We start from the raw sequence: 23,206 nt of genomic DNA, 5'->3' as shown, positions 1-23,206 counted from the left end.
GTAAGAAAGTCTATTTAAAATAATTGTTAAGATTTGAGTGCCTCCTTATTCTAGAGGTTCATAAGTGTAGGCAATAACTTCACACTCTGACCACCAAATTGCAGGCAAGGTAAAATCTGAGGAAAAAAGAAAAGGAAAGGTCAGTGAAATTAATGACCAAGAGAGACATTACTACCACATCACCGTGGCTATTGCAACTGTCCTCATCTATTCTGAGACAGACAAAAAGTTCATCATCAAGAAGCCATCGACAACCATCGCACTAACCATCCTGTCTGGCAGGCCCAAATCCCAGCCGTTGTGTTACAGCTTAATAATTCATCTCCTCTCACCAGTCAGATTGTACCTTGACTCTAAGCCAATTCATAACAACTGCTACTATAAAATCACAAAAACCTCAGGTTAATCTGATGTTTAAGAAGATAGATAGCTGAAATGATGATGCAAGATTTTCTCCTTTCCTCCAGACTTCTCAAGGTTTCATAGTTCCTTTTTGACATACGGGTGCTGTTGAACAACAGCCAGGCTGGATTGCTTCTGGTGCACAACAGGGCATGATTATTTTTTAAAATGAAACACAAGAAAACCTTAGAAATTTCATTTGCATGTAATCAGCATCCATTTCCTGCAAAATGCAATGCCCAGTCAACCAGAAGAAAAATGACTTTTAAAAAAAGCAGGTGTTCTTTCTAATTATGGTCGATTCGGGAAAGTTATTAACACTTATGTGTATCCAGGTTTACTATATTGTAACCTTGTTTGGTTTACCAGCAGACGTCTAATCAGGAACACTGTCTTTTGGTTTACTCCCCAAAACAGGAGTTTAGTAAATAGCTCAAATTAGCTAGCCCTGATCTTATATGATTAGCACATTATACCTTAAAACACAAAACTAATGACCAAGATAAAACCCAGACTGCTCTGCTGTTGCAGCTACCGTATGAATAGAGCAGCAGCGGTTAAACATGCAGACAACACTGATATAGTCAAGTAGTTTATTTCTCCAGGCTTACAAATTTGATTACCATGGAGTACAAAGCTATTAAAAATTTGACCTTTCTATACTGTACAACTTGGCAAAAAGCCAAATAATAACTTTGTTTGACTTGGGTAATATGATTGAGTGCTTATTCAGCTGAAAATAAAATGACTTTTCTTTACAGAAAATTGTATCTGGAAGACTTAATGTCCATCATGAACATAACACACATACAGAGTCATTAATTCAGACTCACTGCAGCCACTGCCATAGAAGTAAAGGGACAATGTTTCTATGTGTAGCAGAAAATGAAAAATTCTAGTGCTTGCCTGGCATTTCCTCTGTCATGGGGAGAAGCTACGTATGCACTGATAACAAGTGGTAAGGCAGAAAATAAACAAATTTTATAACTACAGTATGGCACTGATACCTCTTAACTCCTTGCCTTGAACAGTTTTCTTTTCATACTTTTTGATATGCAAACAGGGGAAAAATATGAGTAGTACTTTGATGTTAGATAGACATCTGATCTGCTAAAACCTCTCATTAGTGCTTCCATTAATACCAATGGCAAAACTAACAGTTCTCGTTACACTTAGGAGTACAATCAAATGGATACGCATGAAAGAAAAATGCCTGGATAGTTCTCCTGCTTTCAGCAGCATTGCACTGGTTTCTAGGTTTGGAAAAAAACAAAACAAAACAAAACAAGAGGACAGGAAATGGTAGGTAATAGGAAAGAAAATTATCATTTCATCTTCCAGGTACCTTTGGATTTAATTAGACTTGAATGACACATGACAAATAGGATCCTTGACAAAATTTAAAATAAAATCCTGCACAATGAAAAATTTCCCTTTAGTCAAAACACAGTGATTAAGTATTTTGCTCACTTCTATTGTTTCTTTTTTTTCCTTATTATTTATTTATAAATAAATAATATTTATTATTAATAATAAATAGGGGGCATGAAGGATTTTTCAAAACTTCAATTTTTCTGGGAAAGCAAAATAGCAGTTTTTGGTTTCCCAGCTTGCTAACTAAAACACTCCTGTCCATTTCACTTACAGGCAAAAAATGAACTTCTGGAGACAAGTCCAGGCACTCAGCCATGGAAGCATCATTTCAGTCTTCCCCACTGCTTAGGTATTTTTTTGTTTCTTTCCTTTTTTTTTTTTTTTTAATTTTTTTCTTTATAATACGGAACTTTTCCCATGTGCTGTTTCATTTTTTCATGTTTTCAAGAAGAGAATTCTAATCAGAAAGAAATTATTAAAAGAAATCCACTGGAATTTGTGGGAGCATTGTAAAGTCATGCGTATAAACTGATTAAGATATCAGAATAACTACCTTCTACTTCTGTGCAAAGTTGTGTAGAGTTTTTAATGAACACGCAAGATACTAAGTTTTATGTCTTGTCTGAAAACTGGATTTCCAGTGGGCTGCGTTCTTCTGTTTAGCTGTAGAAACCAAGAACAAGGCAATCACACTTCACCTAAAGCACTGTATTAGGAGAGCAATGTCCATTTATTATTCTGCAAAAGTGGAAAAAAAACCCCAAACCTGTACTGTCCAACGCATTTCTTGCTTTTTTTTTTTTTTTTTGACTTTTCTTATGAAATTCCTTCAGGACATAGGAGTTGCCCCAGAAAGTTAGACAAAAGTTACATATCATATAATATCCTAGTGAAAGCAATCATCCATATTGTACGCTCCAGTTCTGAGGAAATTCAGCTGCGTAGCTATGGAGCAGTCTGGACACATGGGGATTTTCGTTCCCATTCCCTCAATTTAATATTGTTTTTTGCCTAAAACCCAGAAACGTAGCCCTCTTCCATTCATTTTATATCTTCCAAAAGTAATAAAAAACACATCACTTTAGTGGAGTTTTTGCTTATTGTCTAAAGTATCTCCTCAGTTATGGAATTCAATTAAGCCTTCATCTTAGGTAACTTTTCATGTCCATATACTCCACAGCCTTATTGTGAAATATAAAAAGGAGTGGATGGCAGCAACAAGAAAGAGGTATTCTGACTCCGTAGTTGTGTGCTGAATGCCCATCGGCATCAATGGATTTTCAAGAGCCTGACTTATGAGTCAGTCCCGAAGAGCCCTTCAAGCCATATCAGCAGTCATTACTCAATCTTTTGGCCCCAGTATTTTCTAAAAAGACTTTTGTTGTCTTGTTTTCTCTTGCAGGTCCTTGAAGACACCTTGCTTTCACCAGCAGACGTTCACTCCTGAATTGGTTGGTGACCAACAAGGAGCATTAAGATTCAAACCGTATATTTCACTTCCCATATTCAGTTTAAGAGTTTATAGTGTACAAAACTTTTGATCAGCCTGCCAATGACCACATCTTTTATCAGCTGGATGACTTGCCTACCAGTGGATATTCCTTCGCATTCAATTTTTAAGTTGAACACAACACAGACAGGTAAACACTCTTCTTTCTGAACACCGAGAAGATAAAGGTGGTCCTTCCACTGTGAGCTCCTTGAATGTATATGCAACATCCTACAATTTAGAAATCACTGTTCCCTGCTGTTTTCTTTCTTGGGAATTAGGTGAGACTGGGAGCTGTGTTTGATTCAAGTTTAGAGGAAGAGAATTCTGTATGTTGAGATCCTCTTCACTCATCTATAAAGAGCTTCAGGTTTGACTGAAAGTGTGCTGCAACATGACAAACTCCTGCGCCCTTTTACGTGCTCTGAACTCACTTCAGGGTTAAGAGTCTAGTCACCCGTCAAGTGCCAAACAGCTATTAGAGTGGATTGATCAAGTGGAACATGATGGCAGGAACAACAGAGAAGGAAAAGAATGAATGCCATTTTATATGAATTATGAAGCCGCCAGTAGGCACACGGCACTAATCATGGTTGCTTACCCTAAGCAAAGCTGGGCAATGAAAAGTTGTTTTTAGGTAGGATAAAGGTATCCCACAGTGCTGGCACTTATATACCACTTTGGGATTGTGCATATATACTGCCTGTTGTCATTTCTGCTGGAAAGATTAGAGGCATGAACTGCTGCTGCTTCTCTGTGATACTGCTTTCCTAGGAGAATATCAGCCGCTAACTGCATAATGGAGTGATAGTAAACATATTAAGAAATACAAGTCTCAAAGCATTCCTTCTGCTTTCTTCTGCTTATACAGAAGAGATACTCTTAATACATACATTGTGAAAGATCGAGAGGGGACCTCATCAGTGCTTTATAATAACCAAGTATAAATCCTAAGCTCTATGGGTAGTATCCATGATTAATTGCATTCAGTCGACATTAGACTCTGTCATTATCAGCTACTCGCTGCTCAGCACTTGCTATGCTGTTAATTATTGTTGTGTGGCTCTAAGGGATGTTTTCAAAACATTTCAAATTCTGCTACTGTAATAGTGCAGTAAAGAAATCAATAAGCTGCCATTTAGCAGAGGAAAGACAAACAGATACTTTTATTAAGATGTTTTGAATAATTTTGCTTTATCTGAGACCCGACAAGCTATCACTGATAATAAAGGTGCTTCCAAGACAGCACTGACATTTAACATAGACTTCTCTGAAACTCTTTTTTTTTTCTCATCCACCCACACATAGAGCAGTACCCTCTGGTACACAAGGCAAGTGGGAAGATTAAAAGTGTTGTGTTCAGATTCTAAGGTATTTTGGAATAGATATTTTAATCATATTTTTGTAAGCACATCCCTCATTACTTGGAAAAAACAAACAAACAAAAAAACAGTAATTTTGTTATTACTATTATTACAAAGACGGACAAGGTACTAATGGTCTTTTCCTAGAACAGAAAATACTGCTACCAAACTAGAAAACAAGGAGCTGCCTGCTGATACAAGGCTTGCCACTCACTCTATATTGTGCCAGTATTTGAAAGTTAACACTACCTTCACCAAAATAGATGCAACTGATTCTTTTCTGCTGATGTCCATCTGTTTATAATGGTCAGCCTTAAAAGTTTTATTCATGATGCAACCATGTGAAAGTCATGCAAGACCTGTGCAATGTGCAATGCTAGTAATGGGCTGCTATGCCCTGTATTAAATCTGCAACAGCAATTACCTCTGGTAATAAAAGAAAGATTAAATTTAGGTAATGATCCTAATAATGGAAAGAATCTGAAAATGAGAAAAATACACAAAAGCCCTTTGAAATGTATTTCATGTTAAGTTTTGCAAAACATGATTTTCCTTTCATTCTAATCTGCAAGAAATGTTGAAATATACTTTCATCAGAATTAAACCAGTTTTTGACATGCCAACATTTCTAGAGTTAGGAACATTATTTGTACTAAGTGGAACTGATCTAGTAGCTGGGAAAAATAGACTCTGCATTTAGTTTGCTGAAGTACATAGTTTGGGTGTGGGAAAGCAGGAAGAACTAAGAGCAGAATATGTGGGATGCACAAGTCTGACGTACTGGCACTTGCCCATTCTGGGATGCTGTCACTAGATCATTCTGACCACAAATCTCACCCTGGATCAAAGAATCTCACCCTGGATCAAAGAATCTGTCACGATCAAGTTTACAGAGCCAATGGCCTCTATCCAGGAAAATGCTTAGAGACTTTCAGTCGGTTTGGATTTCTTTGGTGGATGAGAATGCACTGGATACTGTTCCCAAATTAGAGCTAGAATTTCTTTTTCCAAGTGACGTCAAAACTGGTGGAACTTGTAAGTATTTCATTTTTATTTCTTGGATTTTGGTCTGTAAAACTCAATAGTTCCATATGGGAAGAGCTACAACTAGACCAAAACAGCAAATATTTAATAAGAAATAAAGTGCATAAACGATCCATTTAATGAAAACATCAAGACACTCTGTAAATCAATTCTGCTATCAGCTAATGCTATTATCTAAACGAGATGTAGTGCCTGAGAGCATCTGCATACGTATCCCTAAGCCTATACAATGACATTACATATACACTGGCTGTGTACCTACATGCAGAGGAGCCTAAAGCAATCCAGAGGGACCGGTTCTACAGGGCCACATTTGTGGAACAGAGATCTGGATTATATGTGTCTGAACCATCGGCGAGACAGCAAAATTGCACGTCGATTACCATCCTGTTGCGAAATGGGAGACTGTGCTAAGGAGAAAAGGAGAGCAGAGTGTGCCAGAGGCCAAATGATTAATTTTCTCAGTATTAGCATCAACAATGTGCTGCCTCAGAGGAAGTCATGGTTAAAGAGTATCCACTAACCTGATGCAAAGCTCAATAAAATATTAGAATAAATAGGATAAAAAATTACCCTCATATCTTTCAGAAAGGCTTTCCAACATGGCTCCTATTGTTTTGCTGGGTAAATTTAAGCCTTACTTTGTGCTGTTTATGAAAAATCAATTATGTCACAGGAAAAGTGAGGATGTAGGAGGCATCCACCTCTGAACCCTGTGACACCAATGGCTGGAAATTGATGCCAGACAACTTCTAATTAGGAATAAAGCATAAGATTGCAACAGCGAGGGTGACTAACCACTGAATAAAATATTAAAGGGAGTGGTAGGTTTTCTGTCTTTCTATCTCTTCGAAGTGGCAGTAGAGGACTTGCTGGAAAGCATGCTTCAGCTAAGCACAAGTGACAGACCTCAGCAGAGGCAGTGCAATCTAATGACTCATAATAGACTGGTCAGACTGGACAAAGTAATGATCCCCCTGATTTAGTTTTCATGAATCTGCTACCATCAGGAAGCTACTAACTTGGCTGAGAAGAAGGCAAGGAAGACAGAAAGTCCCTTTCCTGAATTTGAGATTGCCACCCGCATAACACTGTTACAAACAGCACGTGAAAGAATTGTAAAATGTTATGAGAAGGGGAACTTGTTATATTATGCTTAAAGCATAAAATCCTGTTACCAACAGATTTATGCTATTTGCATCTGAACTTCAGCTATGTTTCTGCTTAAGCATCACCTCAGCCACTCAAAGTGCAATAGGGCTATCACAAAATGGAGCCACCTAAAAGGAGACTGTAGGTGGGTAGCCTGTTATTATTATCCTTCTTTTAGCCCCTATAAAATGATAAAATATTGATAAAAATGACACATTCACTTTTATTCACCTTGGAAATGAGCAATGAACAGTTAGTGAAGAAGCTAAGTCCTGTGAGGCATTTGTGACCGACGACACATACACAGCAGAGCTTTAGGCAAGTTCTGCCTTGGTAGAGAAATTAGGTTTTGGAATAAAACCAAAACCCAGGTGTTTCTCCATGTTTCCTTCACAGAGATGAACGGTTTTTAAGTAAGATTCCGACCATTACACAGCCCTACCTGTAAACAGGACAGCTTTTATGTTTTCAAAGCCTGCTATACTGGCTTTCAAGAAAATAGCTCTCATTTCTCTTCCTCCATTTACATCTGAGAGATTAATTAAGCTCATCTACAGTTGATTAATGCAGGTAGGAAGCCTGTGGCTTCCTCCAATTACATTCAGATGATGTGGTACTACTAGATATATTTATTTGGCTTTTAAGAAATATATCTGTAAGAATGATCTAGGCAATTGTGGTGTCAGATTAAAATACATTATAAAATCATTACTAAACCAAACCAGCAGCACATTCTGCGTAGCCATCTGGAAAAGAAGATGTTACGGAACAGATCAACATCTCTTCTCAGTATGTGAGGGGACCCTGGTTCTAATATATATTCTTGTATTTTACTAATAGCTGCTCAGCTATTTTATTACTGTGGAAGAAAAGAGATGATGAGCTAAGGAGAATGGATGCGGTAGCAGGAAATGTTTATTACAAAAAAACCTCTGTGATCTGCTCCTTGCCTGGGATAAAATTATAGGCTTACTGGTACCGTACTGGTGCACTAGATGAAACTATTGCCCATGAATACCTCTGTATCTCTGACAGATTAATCTCTTGAAGACAGGATCTACTGGTTTCACTGGGTAAAACCCCAGCATAGAAAGTATGTTAAAAAACAACTTTTTTTTTTTTTTGAAAAAAATGGACTCCTACATAAAAACTGTACTTTAGAACTCTGCTGAGACATGGCAAAGACCTCTCACTTTGAAATCAGCATACCTTGATCCTAAAAAAGAGTTCTTATGGCTCCGTCTTTACGCACCTCATATGGAATCCAAAACAAAACTGGAGAGTTCCCTAGCATGAGAAAAATGCTTCATTTTTGTTGTTTTCCCGTGCCACCCACAATCCCACCGAAGTGAGAACAGGGGTCTGAAGCTTCCAACAGGGAGGGGATGCACCTCCAGAGCTACAAAGCTAAGCTTGGAGAATGGGAAGAGACTTATTTAATCACACTCCCCATCAGCTCTTTGGGCTACCTACATTGTACGGATGAATTTAGGTTTCCCGAATACTACAGTACCATTCCCACAGGCTTCTGTGCACCCTGAACTTTACTGTGAGTTCCTTGCTGTGCACAGAGGAGACATGATAAGAACACATCATGCTTGGGCAGTAACAGGATGGTTCCTGCTTGCACAGAGCACTCCTCAGTGTGGCCTTGCCTAAATCACTGCTGTGGTTTCTCCAGCCTGGAAGATGACAAAGGGCAGGAAGATCACAGAGAGCATCGGCTCCCTTCTCTATTCAATCTTTAGCTCATTAATATACTTCAGTTATGTCTCTGTTAAGTCACACGAAGACACACTGCCTAATGCACTAAAAGCTATGGACAAATTTAAAACTATGTAAAAGAAACAGGATAATAATATGGCAAACATTACGTCAACATGCCTTGCTGTATTAAGTCTGACCTTCTCTGAATGCCTTGATTTTCCACTTTTCTTTTCCAGTGCATGGGAACCCAACCTCCCAACCTCCTGCATTTCCCAGCTGGATTTGTCAAAGAACAGCTACATATATATTAACTGTTACAGCCATGCTCAAGTACCATGATTAATTACTGCTCAAAATTTTATACTATACAGTATAAAAATGCAGAAACTGTACATCCAGGATAACTTCTCAATTCATTTATATTCATTCCAGTACCTGGAATTTATTCTGTGCTTATTTTATCATTTTCAATGGGATTATTCTTTTTGCACCAAAGACTTAGGTGTGATACTACTGTTGCCAGTTTAATTTTTCTAATTGATATGGTTTTTCTGAACCCACTTAATTGAATTCATTTCATTAAAAGTGGAACTGATACTGATATATTGAAAGAAAACAGTTTAAATAAACGATCAAATATTCACCACTTTCATTCACCCCAGTACAGCCTTTCACTGAAATCAGTAGTCACTTCTCAAAACAAATGCATTTTAATTCCTTCTGATTTATTTCTCCTCCTACCACTTCTTTGTCACAGTTGGATGCATTTAAGTAAACCAATTGGTATTTACAGAAGCCAATTTTCATTTAAATCCTTGAAAGATAGTTTAAATATTTCTTTAGCACCCACTGCACATTAACTGCAACTAACATGTTTCTGAAATGCAGTAGTCTTGCTATTGATAATACTAACAGATTTTATTTTAATGGTATTTTTGTTTTCCTCTTCCCCACAGTAATTTAGGCAGATCAAATTTGTAAACATGACAGATTAGCTTAAATTTTCTATTTTAACTTAAACCTTCACGTATGTTAAGATACAGTTCATCACATTTTCACAAAGCTGGTTCTTTCTTTTTCTGTGATACTACTGGACTCTGTAGATCTAGGCATCTCCACTATGGCTTCCCTTAAATGATCCTCAGTGATGATCCACACGTAGGCAGCAACTCTTTTCAGAAACATGTAGTTTACTTAACACATCCAGTAATCCTTGATTTATAGTGTCAACAGGACAGCAACTTTGAGAATTCAGGACTCAAGTCAGGAATGGAGCAAGGTTTCTAGGAAGTCACAGGTTGGCACAGATCAAAATACGTGCTGTGCTCCTACAGGAATACTCAGATGCAGTGCTTAGGTAAGAAGTCCTACTTTTTAAAACAGAAAGTCACGAGGCTGTCTTGGAAGCTTGGATTCAAGGCAACATCTACTTATGGCATGCAGTGCTGCGCCGACCTGTATAGTCAGAGTAGGATACACACTTCTCCTGGATATCACAGCTGCTTTTCAAAGCATCCTAAGTACATTCTGGCTTTATCCTACATCTCTTACTGTTTTTTAACACTACTTTATTACCAATAGTTGCGCACCAACCCCAAGCACATGACAAAAGTAACTGTCCTGTGATGTCTCGTTATCTTTTTGCACAGCAGGAATATATGCATTAAAGAAACCTACTGTCAAGTATTTGAAACTCGTTATGAAGGGTTCCAGAATTCACCTCATTTCTATGCATCAATTACAAGTTTTTGCTGCTGGTGGTACTGGGGACTAATTAACATATTAACAATAGGTGGCCTCCTCCTTCTCTTTGGCAAAGTCAGCCCAGTATCTTTCAGGAGTTCATATGAAGAGACAATCTTCCTCGAAGTGTATCTACAGCTGTAATTAATAGTAGACTGATCTGATAAACAAAGAACACATCCAGTAGAGATAACATTCTTGGTTTTTGTTTCAGCTGCCAGCATTTCTACAGCCTGTATACAAACTATGGAAAATTGCTGCATGAATCCAAGCTTTGATAATGTTCAAGTCAATTTGCAATTAGAAGGCCAAATCCTTAGAGATGTCATGTTCCTCTGACTCCCACTATCATGGGAAAGTTCCCTGGCCTCTGGAGACTACTTATTTACTCTCTGAAGCCACCAAGACACTAGGCAAAGGTATGTACTGATATTACTGCATTACCTAGAAGGTGGCTTCTATATGTGGCCTTTATTAGGGTGGGGGAGAAACCCTAATAGAAGGGGAGTGGACTGTGAGGATCCCTTCCCTACCATTCTGTCTGTCCTGAGTTTTTTGTCACCTACTGATGGAAAATCTTTGTATTCCCTGACAACAAGCCATTAAGGACCATGCTCTAGGTGTACTTGACCATTGCTGGCCCAAAGAAGAAGGGACTGCTGCAGAGCAGAGAATGATATTCAACAGAAATAGCACCACACAGAGAGAGTTAACAGTGTGTTATCATAGCTGAGAAGCAGGGAAGGCTCAGTTTATTAAAAAAAAAATGAAAAAAAAATGTGAAGGGTCATAAAATGTTCCCCAGTGTCCTTCCACAAAGAAATTATTTCCTATACCAAATTCCCTAACAGCTTGTAAAACCTTTACAAGTACTCCAGCTTCTCTGCAGCCAAGCACTGAGTGATGTGCCCATATATCAGGTACCAAGGTCAGCAGATGAAGGAACTGGACTGGAGGACACTTGTAGATCATATGGACCCCACACCTGGGAATCTGCTCCTCTGACTTCAGGCACAGGAGGAGCCAAACCTGCCCCCTCACAAACAACACGAGCATTGTTTTGTACTTTTATAAATGCATCACATCTCCATGTTTCTGCAGCTTAATGAAATACTTCGCTGAAATGTCAAGTTAATGATTTACTATTTTAAATAATTTACTTTACAACTGAATTAACATGCCAGCCATGTTGCACACTCTACAAGGGAAGCAAATCTTTTTAAAGTGCATCAGTAATCTAATTAGCATGTTCCTTCTTTTTATGCCATGTTTCAACAGTTACTGTATATGCCTGGACCTCAAAGTACTTCTTCCTTTGGTTAAATGAGGGGAAAGTGGTAAATTTGGGTGTGCAAGAAAGGGAAGGTGTTTAGGAAGCAGCTCTGTGTCATGCTTTGATAAAAAGCTCAGCAAAGGTTTCAAATGAACATACATGATTGGAGCTGATTTTGAAGCTGACAGCTTCAAAGGAGGTGCAGGATTGTATGATAATAATGGGCATTAAATTACCTTTTCTCCAGCAGTATGCATCATCTGGAGTCAGGTCATAACCAGGGTAAGGGAATCTGAGCTTTCTACTCCTCGCTATATGGCACTTTGAAACAGCAGAAGACTCTTCACAAATCTCAATAGCTGCCATTATTGTTCTCAAAGGACTATGTTAAGAAATGAACAGATTTCTAATAATTTATAAAAACAAGAGTGCTGCAGAAACTACATTGCAACACAGAAAAGCAGCTCAAAATACAGATTTCACCCTTAAAAATAACAAAAAGTCCAACATTTTGAAAAATAATGCAACTTTCTAGGTATGCAAGTAGGCAAAATGTTTATTTAAAAACAGAAATACTGTTTAGATATAGTTGAATTAACAATCCAATTTTAATAGTTGTCTGCACAAAAGCTGGAACAAACTACAGCTCAGCCTCCTGCAGTCATCTTCCAAATGCTCTTTATATTTAAAATCCGAATGGAAGCAGATGCAGACTATTTTTTTTTCCTTTTATTTGGTACGCATTTTATTAAGCCCTGTGTTGGTGGGTTTTGTCTATGACACTTTAAGCAGACATTTAAAATCTTTTTGAATGAACACATTCCATCGCAAACCTCAGTAGCTTCAGTGAATGTGGCAGAAAATATGGCAAAGTTGCTGATTCGTAGTTTAAACTTTAGTAGCAACTAGGGGCCCTGTAAAAGACTTCAGCCAGATGAACTAAGTACTGAGCATATACATGCCATAAGAGAGTGCACGTCCTGCAAAGCTTAGAGTTTAAATATTTAAGGTACTAAGCAAGAAATTAATATTTCTGTTTTATATATGGGAAACTGAAAATGCCGCGGAGGAATGACACACACCTCAGGAATTTTTCAGCTCTCCTGAGACCCAGGTCAGTAACTTAACTCTGGCCATCTTTCATCTCCCTTTAATAAAATATTTGTGCTGCACACTGTACACATGATGTGTTGTAATTTTGTGTTGTATGGATATTGCTATTCCTTAGGCCTCCACAAAACACAGAGCCATAAAATACACATAGTTTGAGCTCTTACACTGAATAGGAAGTCTTCTAATAAGGAAACAAAAGAAAGCCTTGGAAAAGCAGAGAAAGAAATAACTCTGCGTGTTCTCATGTAAATGGGACAACTTTTGTTCTCTCTAAATGTATCTTGCTCAGAGCAGCCAAACTCTGCTGTCCTCCCTCTGCAATTTTATGCAAATTTAACGACCAGTGTTACATGTTATAAATAATCTGCCATGGCCGTAACCTTATCCTGGATTCAGTCTTCTGCGATCCAAAGTTCTGGCGACAGAAATAATGCAGAATATGTCATAGGCTGCCCTGTGAAGTCCTTCTGGAAGATGCAAGGACAGCCGGCAGATAGCTCACGGGGTTGCAGCTGGTTTAAATAGAATGGAAGGGGCTAGGTCAGTGCCTCTTCTTTCCTACAGCTGCATCACATGCTCACCTCGAGCCTCATACTTGTCCACATGAGGATTTGAGACAAGAGGGAGAAGAGCAGGGGTGAGAGAAAAGCCTGTCTGCGGAATGGCCAGGCACCAGAGCTGCCTGTGGCAGCTGAAGGACGAACACCCGTGAGCTCTCCGCCACCCCATCAGAGGAGTGGGAACTGAGACGAGATGCAGAGCAGGGGTCGCTGCCAGAGCATGATGCTTGGCAGCCTTCACCTGCCTTGAGGAGGGATTTGAGGAAGGGACACGGCAGTGGGGAACTGATGCCAGGGGGCTAAAACTGGACATTAGGAAAAATTTCTTCATGGGGAAAATTTCTTCATGTTTCAAGCACTGGAACAGGCTGCCCAGGGAAGTGGTGGAGTCCCCATCCCTGGAGGTATTTAAGAGATATGTGGATGTGTCGCTAAGGGACATGGTTTAGTGATGGGACTCAGGAGGTAGGCTGATGGTTGGACTTGATGTTGAAGGTCTTTTCCAACCTAAATGATTCTGTGATCTATGACTTTGCTGTTAAGAACTGAGGAGCACCTTAGACACCTCTGTGTGCTCAGCAGGGCCAGCAGCTGGATGGTGAACTCTGCCAGTTGGGGAAGGTGGCTTTCAGAGCTGGCTGCCAATGTCAGACGGGAGAGAAAATGAGCTAACTTCCACGGTACTCTAGCAAGTGAGGAATGCATAGGAAAAGAGCAATGCGAGGTTAATTTGGCATCTGATTTCAAAAAGGTGCAAGTTTCAATACTAGTAATGTGGCACGGGAAATCTGACATAAAGACCCAGCAAAACAGCAATGTTTAAGTAAAGAAATTTAAATGTAGCTATAGCAGGCAGTGAGGTGTCTTTGAATAGGCTGGAAACACTGACAAATGGTGTTCAAAGAAACACCCCAAAAGATGTTAAGTTTGGCAAAGGCAATGACCGGATTTGAATGGAGCACAACTGAATGCAGATGGTATAATCATAGTCTCATTTAAACTAATGATGTGAACAATCTAATACTAGTCCTTGTAACAGCACTGGGTCTTTTGTTCACTAGAGTACATTTAAATAAGAACGTGGTGGGAAGGAAGATATGCTTGAGCTATTTGCATAACGAAGGCATGGCTGCAGCCTGCATTCATCACCCAGAGAAAAGGACTTAACCCTCCTCCCAGTTTTAGTTTTCTTGAAATGGGAGAAACAAACATGCTGAGTAGAAAATGCACTCCTCTTAGGTTATACTGCTGCAGTGGGGATGCAATTCACAATACACCACTCAGCTCAGGAATTCAGACATCCTTCACCAATCATTTAACAATACTGAGCATGGAAAGGGCAGAGACCCTGTTTGCATCCCACAAACAGGTTCCCTGCCACTGCACCCCACATCGCAGGATCACTTCCCAGCTCTTCCCTCCATCGTCCCTTGTGCAGCAAGCATGGTTAGGATACAGAAGTGTATCCTTCTGGGGCATGGAAACCTCCATCTGGCAGTGGGAACCAGAGGCAAAGAAACAGGAAGCTATAAAAGTTTTAAAAGGATTTCGAGCTCCCCAGGGAAACTATTCTATTCCTTATTTATCACTAAGTACCTCTTGTAAAACTCAGCCTCCCCCACTTTCCAATTAGGAAGGCACCTCTTTTATTCCAGTTGTATCTTCTCTGAGCCTAAGCAGACTTTCTGAGGCAACTCCATAAACGAGGTCGACTCGATAAAAATATCCATTGCTGAGGGATCTGGCTACCTGCAGGTGACTTACGATCTTGCGCAATTCTGGGAGTTAAATCTGTCCTGCTGCAGTCAATGGGAATTTTGCTGTTTGACTTCAAAAGGATCAGGACTTCATTCCAGATGATGGAAACCACTGCTAGCAACAGTCAGCATGGCATCAGGGCACTAAATAATAATGGAATTTATATTCACTAAAGTGTCAAAATGAAGCCTCCATAGCAGATTCCCTACTTGTCCAAAAGTCAGAGTATAATTCTATACTTGAAAACTGTTTCAGCTGCTATAATATATATGAAATAAATTCCAGATGCAGTACTGATGATATGACAGGTACAACCAGGAAAATGTGAACTCATCATGATGCGTTCTTCGTAGATTCTGTCCAGCATTCACTGTAATTATTCAACTTTCATGCTTTAAGACAATTACAACTGTAGGGAAATATATATGGTGTCCTCTTGGCCAGAAGCAGAGAATCTAAAAATCCAGGAGGCAGAAGATGCAACAAGTAATATAACAAGAACTATCACTCATTACTACAGGGTTCCTGTGCTGCAAGGATAAATTATCAAACTCCCAGCATAGAACATGTATATCTCAAGCATAATTTTTAAATGCAGGGAGCATTTCTCCAGGGCTTTTCTTTGGCTGCAGCAGCATTGGCAAGTGTGCCAAGTGCTCTGCCACTGATTTAGTGGGCTGGAAGCCACACTCCATCATTGTGCCTTACCTGCCATTACCTTCAGGTTTTCGCTGTCCCTTGGCATCCTGCTTACAGCAGAAAATTATTCACTTGCTTGTATGGTACACACAAAACACACTATTTTTAGCCACCTGCATCTATCACAGCAAGTTTATATCAAGGCTTCAGGGATGAAGAAAAGAGAGGATGAAAAAGAAGCCTGTGCAGAGGGTTTGCTTCCTCGCAGCCCCCTACGCACCTGCTCCTGCACAGTGCCACAGGTTCTCACGAGCAGTGACACAGAAATTTGCAGGCTGCTCCTTGAGCTGTCACTCCAGCTTTGTCTTTTCCTGGAGAGTGCCGCGCTGAGTGGACAGATGATGATCACAGTGGTATGAATGCAATTTTTCTTGTCTTCGGTGCCTCAGCTCTATGGGGTTTTGAAGACACAGTCATGGCCCGTATTTTTCACAATGACTCAGAAGCATTTTGAATTGTTTTCCTGATGAAAGTGAGCCTTTTGTCAGTGGATGGAAATCTCTACTACAGGCATTTTACATCTTTAGAGTCTAACTTTCTGACAGGATGAGATCTAATTTGCCAAGTGATGAAAAGTGCATACGAGGCACTTTCTAACAGCACTGTGCAAATATCACCTCTAGCTGTGCTCTCTCTGAGAAAAGCTGTCCAACACATTGCATGTTCCCCCCTATAATACAGGAAATACAGTAACACAAAGATGATCTTCAAGTCCAGAAGGTTTTGATTCTCCAGTTAAAAGAAAGGGCTAATCACAGCAGGACATAAAGGCCGTCCTCAGATGGTGCAGTCAGTATGTGATCCTATGATTCTGTGATCTAATTCAACACATTCAAGCCATGCTCTTAGTTTGAGAAAGATTATCAGATCTTTAGATCTAAAAGAGCTATTAGATGTATCTAAAAATCTGACCTATTGGACAAGCCGTGCAAGGGAATTTTTCAGATCATTTTATTTCTCTAAAAGAATAGCAAACAAAACTTGCAGCTTTCCCTCAAGTCCACCAAAAATCAGGAAGCACTGAATCAGCACTGCTGGAAATTCAAATCCTCTGCCTCCATATGGTAGGTACAGAACAGACAATAATACTGAAACTTTCTATATATTATATTAAAGCCCCTCTGCTGAAATAAATGGCATAAATAAAAGGTAGGCATTTTGTTCAGCTTCTTTTGAAGACTTTCTAGACCATAATGCAGCTAGCATTAGGATAGTACCCTAATACCTTATGACAAAGCAGCAGTGCTGTCTGGTTCCCCAATGTGTCCAGTGGCCTAGGAGGAGATGGGGGATTAAAAAAAAAATCAGAATTGAAAAACAAAAACAAACAACCAAAACCAAACAACAACAACAAACACAACACGAAATAAAACAAAACCAAAAAGCAACAAAATATTGTTTGCCGTACTAGAGTGACATAAGGACTTCTCTGAACAGAGGAATCTTTCTCTTATTCAGAAGTCCTGACTCTGTTTCAGCTAAGTCAGTAACAACACTCCTGCCAACAAAACACCTTCTGGTGGATCTTCTGGTGATCCTGGTGGTGTTCTGGATTCTGGCCCGCTCCAATGCTACAGGACGTAGTTACTCGTGGGCAATGAGTGCAGGACTACAAAGAAGTCAAATCAGAGATGCATGTCAAATACGTATTGTCAGTGTTTAAATTCAAAACACCTGTATTACATTCAGGTTTTGGTTCAGCCCTGTCTTTGAGAGAGGGAAGGAAGAGGCACGTGTCATGAATGGCACATGGGGCTAGAGCAGCCCCCACTAGTATGATGATAGTCAACTAACCAGCTGATACGCACTTGGTAGCTTAATTTGAATAGTTCTGGTCATTCCTGACACTATGAATATTTCCAATACAATGCCATGGTGCTTTTGGCTTTGACATCTCTTTTTGAAGCTGGTAGCTTCCGAGAAGGTAAAAGTAGGCAGAGTATAATATTTACAGCCTAGCTGGTTTGTGCATGTTAAGAAAGTTGTTTGCTATTCACTAAGACAACTCATATAATCTGTTCCTAATAAAAACGTAGTCATATACTAAAAATACAGTGAAATATGAATCTTCAGATAACTTCTCTATATTAAAAATTCCGCAAATCATCCTGCTGTGAATATTCATTTTGCTTTATGTTATTACACTATATGGTTAAGTTGTGCAGAATACATTCAACTTTCAAGTTATATCATTGATTACTGTTTCTGATGGGGAGAATGTTCTCTGAGCTCCGCAAAAATATCAAATCAGAATTATCACTTTGGAAAGCAACTGGAGAGGACATACTGGCATTTTCCTTTATCATTGTCTGTATTATTTTTTTCATAGGTTTGAAAATTTATTTCAGAGACCTGACGTTATACTTGGTAAAACGAAATATGACTGACTACTACAGGACTGCAATGTGTAGATGTAAATCACAACTCAGTCTTATCTTTCCAGTAGCTACATCAAATCTGTTAACAATTGAGAAGCCATTAAAATGCTAATGAGTATGAAGGATGATCTATGATTCCACACTCCAACTTCTATTTTTACAAAGGCAAAACATACATGAAAATCCCAACAGTTCTCTACAGCTGAAAGGAATATGAAAGACTGCTTAGCTTTTGAAATTATGACATTGTTGTTAGACTTGTCTGCAAGATAAATTGTTACATTACCGCCAGCATGATTATAAAAAAGCTTTAGGGCCACAGTTATACCAGCAAAAGTCTTAACTAATTCTCCTTAATTTGCTCCCAAATACTAAGTATCAAGATTTCCAAGAAAGAGCAGTGAGTCTAACTGGCCAAGCTGTGACAAACTTTCAGAAAAATGCAAACTTCAGAGAGAGGCCATTCACTCAGCCTTCGGGAAATCAACCCCCTTCATGAGTGCCCTGAGCTAAAACCTCTCAAATGAAGCCCTGCAAAATTAATTACTTCTGAAAATGCTTACACCATGCAGAGGAGCTGCCCAGACACAACCCCTCTGCAAAATGATGCCTTTGTAGCTGGCATCTTTGGAGCTGAAGTGAAAAACATCCTTCAAAGTTACAGGAACTCTTACAAGAGGTATTGTTGCCTTCCTAATCCTAGTCAGGAAATTTTATGTCTTTTCTCTAGCATACGTGATAATAAACTCTGCTCAGGCTTTGGTGGAAGTGCCACATTTTTTGATGTGCTCAGGTGTGACCATGTGTGTGTATCTGGCACTAAATTTCGGAACTTGCTGGTCCCTGAGTAGCAGCACATGCATCATACTAATGTAATCCTGCCATCTCCTGTATCCCCTTAATCAGTAAGCATCTGTGTTTCACTTGCTTCCAGAAATGACACAGTCCTGAATATCTCAAAAAAACAAACAAACAACAAAAAACAACAAGGAAAACCCCACACTTTTATGGAGGTTAAAGTGAAGAGGGTGAGGAGAACAAGTTACAGTCCGTTCTCTATGCTGTTCCCTTCATTGTTGCCTAATGTTATTTATTGCAGCACTATGTTCCCGTTGAAGCATAATTAAAAAAGATAAATAACCATACAGTCTTCCACAAAGACAAATTGATAGCTTGAGCCTTTTCCTGTTGGATTGCATTTTTCTAACATGTAAGAGTGAACGAACGTTTGATATCTTTTCTTTTCCTCATTCTTCACAGGAAAAATATCCCTTTCATCTACTTCAGGGTTCTCTGAGGTCCCTGAAGTAATCCAGCACTTTACTCTGGGTCACAGTAAAGTAATCTATTATCCCAGTACTATTTGCACCCTTAATTGCATGCACTGGGCTGCAGCTCTGTTTTCCCACAGGTGGGCAGCTGGGCAGCCCTGTGTCTGCTGCATGCCCTAGTTTTGGGCACCTGTCCTATTTGCATCTCCTTGAGGCACCAGGACTCCAGGATGCTGTTCCAGTGGAAACTGCCTCTTTGGAAAGCCAGTCTTGCACCATCCAAGCTGGTAGGGATGTGGCTGCTGTGGTCCACGTCTCTCTGAACTGTAGCTTCATGCTGCTCTCATCTCCAGGGCCTCACTCCCGTGAGCCACCTCTTCTGGCCTAAAGATGATGGCACATCAACTCCGTTCCAAGTTCTGCAAACCACAAGAGGCACTATTGCTCCTTTCCAGCAGTAAGTAGGCATACTGCCTAGTAGTTTTGGTAGCATTTCATTTGTTATGAGTTATTTGCATCATAGAAGTCCCAAGGCAAAAACAAAACCAGACACTACAGACATAAGACATACCAGATTCCAGTCAGACAACAAGGAACAAGAAGAAGCCTGTCCCACTGGTGTTGACAAGTGAGACAGGTGAATGGAGAGAAAACTGATCAGTAGGAATCAAAATTACCAGCTAATACCACTCAAGTGCACATATAAACAGGAAAATATCTCCACTTTATCAGCTGTCTCCTACACTCTTGTAAGCAACCAGAATTCAAAGCGCAGCAAAACACACAACAACGAGCTTTCAAAACAGATTTGGCTGAAGGCAGCAGATGATCACAAGGCTCTTACATTGCAAAACATTTTTGTTGCTATGTTTTTAGCTCGCTCAATATACATGTTTAGAGTTATGTCTGGAAGAGACAACCTGGATTAGTGACTTTGTTTTAAGAATAGATAATCTCTTGGTAAATATTTGCACTGCGTGAGTTAGCTTTGCTGGCAAAATTGTCTTGACAGTTTATCAGGCTGAGCACAAAAACGACTTGCTGATTCTTTCATGATGTTGCTAAAAATGATACAAACTAATGATGCTTGTACTTGCATATGAAACAAAATTAATTAATGGGGAACTAGACTGGCAAAATTTTGATAAACTGCGTTATTTCCATAGGTTTGAAGCTGCAGATTGAAACTCTCTGAACTCACTTGTGTTAATTCTAAAACACGTGTCTATCCATTGTAGAAACTATAGGCAGAAATTAGCATCTATCAGGTATGAGTGCATGACTGTGTGCCTGCCACAGCATGCACAACCAGGCGAGGTAAGAAGAGCAGCTGAATTCAGAATCCAATTTATGGCATTCAAATGCATTACTTTGGTTCTGCAATGTCTAGCTCATGAAAAAAAAATCCTACAGTCATAAAAGAGTACTAACCTACACCCATAAAAATATGGTGAATGTTGTCAAGCACGGAAAAATAATTTAAGGATCCTAATATTTTTTGGTCAAGAGATCACAATGGACTGTTTGCCCATGAGATTAATTGAAACATTCGCTTCAGATGCTTTCATCTCTTAAGAATCAATTTTTTTAAATTTTTTTTTACTCTCTGTATCGTCTTCATCTTTTGTTTCTTAAGGTACAGATAGGTACCTGAGATCTATAAAACTGAGTGATTTACTGACCTACAGTTTTTTTTCAAGCTATGATGCCTCCTCTGAGGCTACTCAGACTCTCCAAGTGTCGTTTACAGTGGAAAGTGCTATGTTTGCATTGGATGAGCTTTTTGCTTCTTTTAGTTTAGTCAGCACTGACATTACAAGGCAGAAAAAAAAAATAAAAAGCTGATATCTGACATATTAAGTGCTTTAGAAGTTTTGGAAAAGGCAGAGGGTTATACTACAATGAATAATGAGAAAAAGTGCCACATCAATACTAGGGGGGTAAACAAATATGAGATACAACTTTCTTTGGTGTCTCCCATGCTTTCTCAATATTACCCCTGCAGAGGCCACAGTGGTTTTAACATCTTCTAACACCAATACTGATAGTAACACCAGACTGAGAAGCAAATATTGATTTCAGCTTTTAAGGCAGCTGCTGTTTCAGTTTTGAAGTTTTTTTCCTTCTTCAGTTGAATTAACCCATAGTTTTATCTATTTACTCAGTTTACAGACTGGTTATAGTTGAGTGAAGTCTTGCACTGCTGTTCTCTATTTGCATCACTTGCTGTAGTTTTATAGAAATAGGATTAATTTAAAAGAGCATGTTCTTCCACCCAAAAGGGAAATTCTTTTGTTTCAAGATTTTGTAGCAATTAAATTGGTATCTGAAGTAAAGATGCCCTTGAACAGAAACTAATAGAAAACATCTTTACCATACTGTCTTATCAGGACAGCATGGAAGAGGGGATGCTGGGAAAAAGGGAGGAAAAAGCTTTTCCCTGTATTTGGTTTGGCTGACAAAGGCAAGATTGACTTGACTTTCAGGGACTCTGCCTGAATTTCTATGCTGAGGTTATCTCAAGGATACTGTGGAATAGTGTCATTTCTCCTCGGTGTGCCAAGGTGAACCACGCAAATGCCTCCAATAGCTCTCAGCTATTCTCATGTGAGACAGATTGCTGAGCTTCTGTTTGGCTTTAGAGATGTTCGCGTGCCAGTCACTGGGCCACAGGATGACAAATTACCTCTCTGCCAATATGAGAGCTGGGACAGTTCTCTCCACAGCCTCCACCAGATGGGCCTAATTAAACTATTAGCCAATGAGTGAGGTCTGATGGCTCCATTAGGAATCCTCCTGCGCTTAAATAAACAGCTCAAAATAAATAGTTTTCTCAATTAGAGTGTTGTTCACGTCCTGTTCTGGGATATTTATTAGCAGAGTGTCTCCTTTGTCTCCTTTACCCTGATGGGACAGGGCCCTCTTGACCTTATGCAAGAGTTGCAAAAGGCTGTAACAGCATTAACCAATTTGCTTTGCTGAGCAAAACTCTCTCCCTCACCTCCCCAAAATATCCATTTTCTTGGGCTTTATAACAAAGATTTTTCCCTTATGACATGCACTTTTGTTCTGGCTGTGGGGTTTGCTACCCTGATGGGCTGAAGCCTGTCAATGCCACACGTAACACCACTGTAGTCTATGCTGCCTCTCCTCAAACCATGATACCATGTCTTCTGCTGGCAAGGAAGGATCCTCCCTTCTTTTTCTAATTAGTCTCTAGAACTAACTTCCCCCACCTTAAATACTCTCGTGGTCCACAATTAGTCCTCCCTCTTCACCTAGATGAACTTTTTCTCCCTAATTCTCTCCTCTTTACCGAAAGGGTTGTTAGGCATTGGAATGGGCTGCCCAGGGAGGTGGCTGAGTCGCCATCCCTGGAGGTCTTTAAAAGACGTTTAGATGTAGCCCTCAGTGATATGGTTTAGTGGAGGACTTGTTAGTGTTAGGGCAGAGGTTGGACTAGATGATCTTGGAGGTCTCTTCCAACCTAGACGATTCTGTGATTCTGTGATTCTGTAATTCAGTTGTGACCTGTACATATCTCATTGTGAAATATGTTCATCTAACACAGTCTTTCTTTTGTATGCCTCAGCTTTCTGATGAAGAAAATCCAGTTTGAACTCAAGCTCTTAAACAACTCCTTCCCCTCTCTTCTCCCTTTTCAAAAATTTCCCTCTGAAAGGTTCCTCCTACTCATTTCTTGAGTTACCCTTGGCTCTTAGTTTCTCAAGGACGTTTTCATAATCCAGAACTTTCTATCTTTTGTGCCCAATCAATGTAAGGATGATGAGCTCTGCAGTGAATGCTAGTCGTGATCAATTACTTTTTTCTGACTCATTCTCAGAGGAGAATTGCTGCTTCTGGGGTGGGTGTTGGTCC

General features: G+C 39.5%; 1 protein-coding gene across 10 annotated transcripts in view; it reads right to left on the bottom strand.

Moving 5' to 3' along the window:
- The window catches only part of ADARB2 (adenosine deaminase RNA specific B2 (inactive)), a 312,048-nt gene that overhangs the window by 246,046 nt on the left and 42,796 nt on the right, over nucleotides 1–23,206 (bottom strand). For 8 of the 10 annotated variants that reach the window (XR_014579185.1, XR_014579186.1, XR_014579187.1 and 5 more), the window contains one exon: nucleotides 1–23,206. This exon is cut by the window's left edge and continues 7,913 nt beyond it; it is cut by the window's right edge. The exons of the other annotated variants lie outside the window; for them this stretch is intronic. The gene's annotated coding sequence lies outside the window, so the exon portion shown is untranslated. 10 annotated transcript variants of the gene reach the window in all.

The sequence above is a fragment of the Anser anser genome (genome assembly GCF_964211835.1).
Source record: "Anser anser genome assembly, chromosome: 2".
Taxonomy (NCBI): domain Eukaryota; kingdom Metazoa; phylum Chordata; class Aves; order Anseriformes; family Anatidae; genus Anser; species Anser anser.
This window is presented reverse-complemented; position numbering and strand designations above follow the sequence as displayed.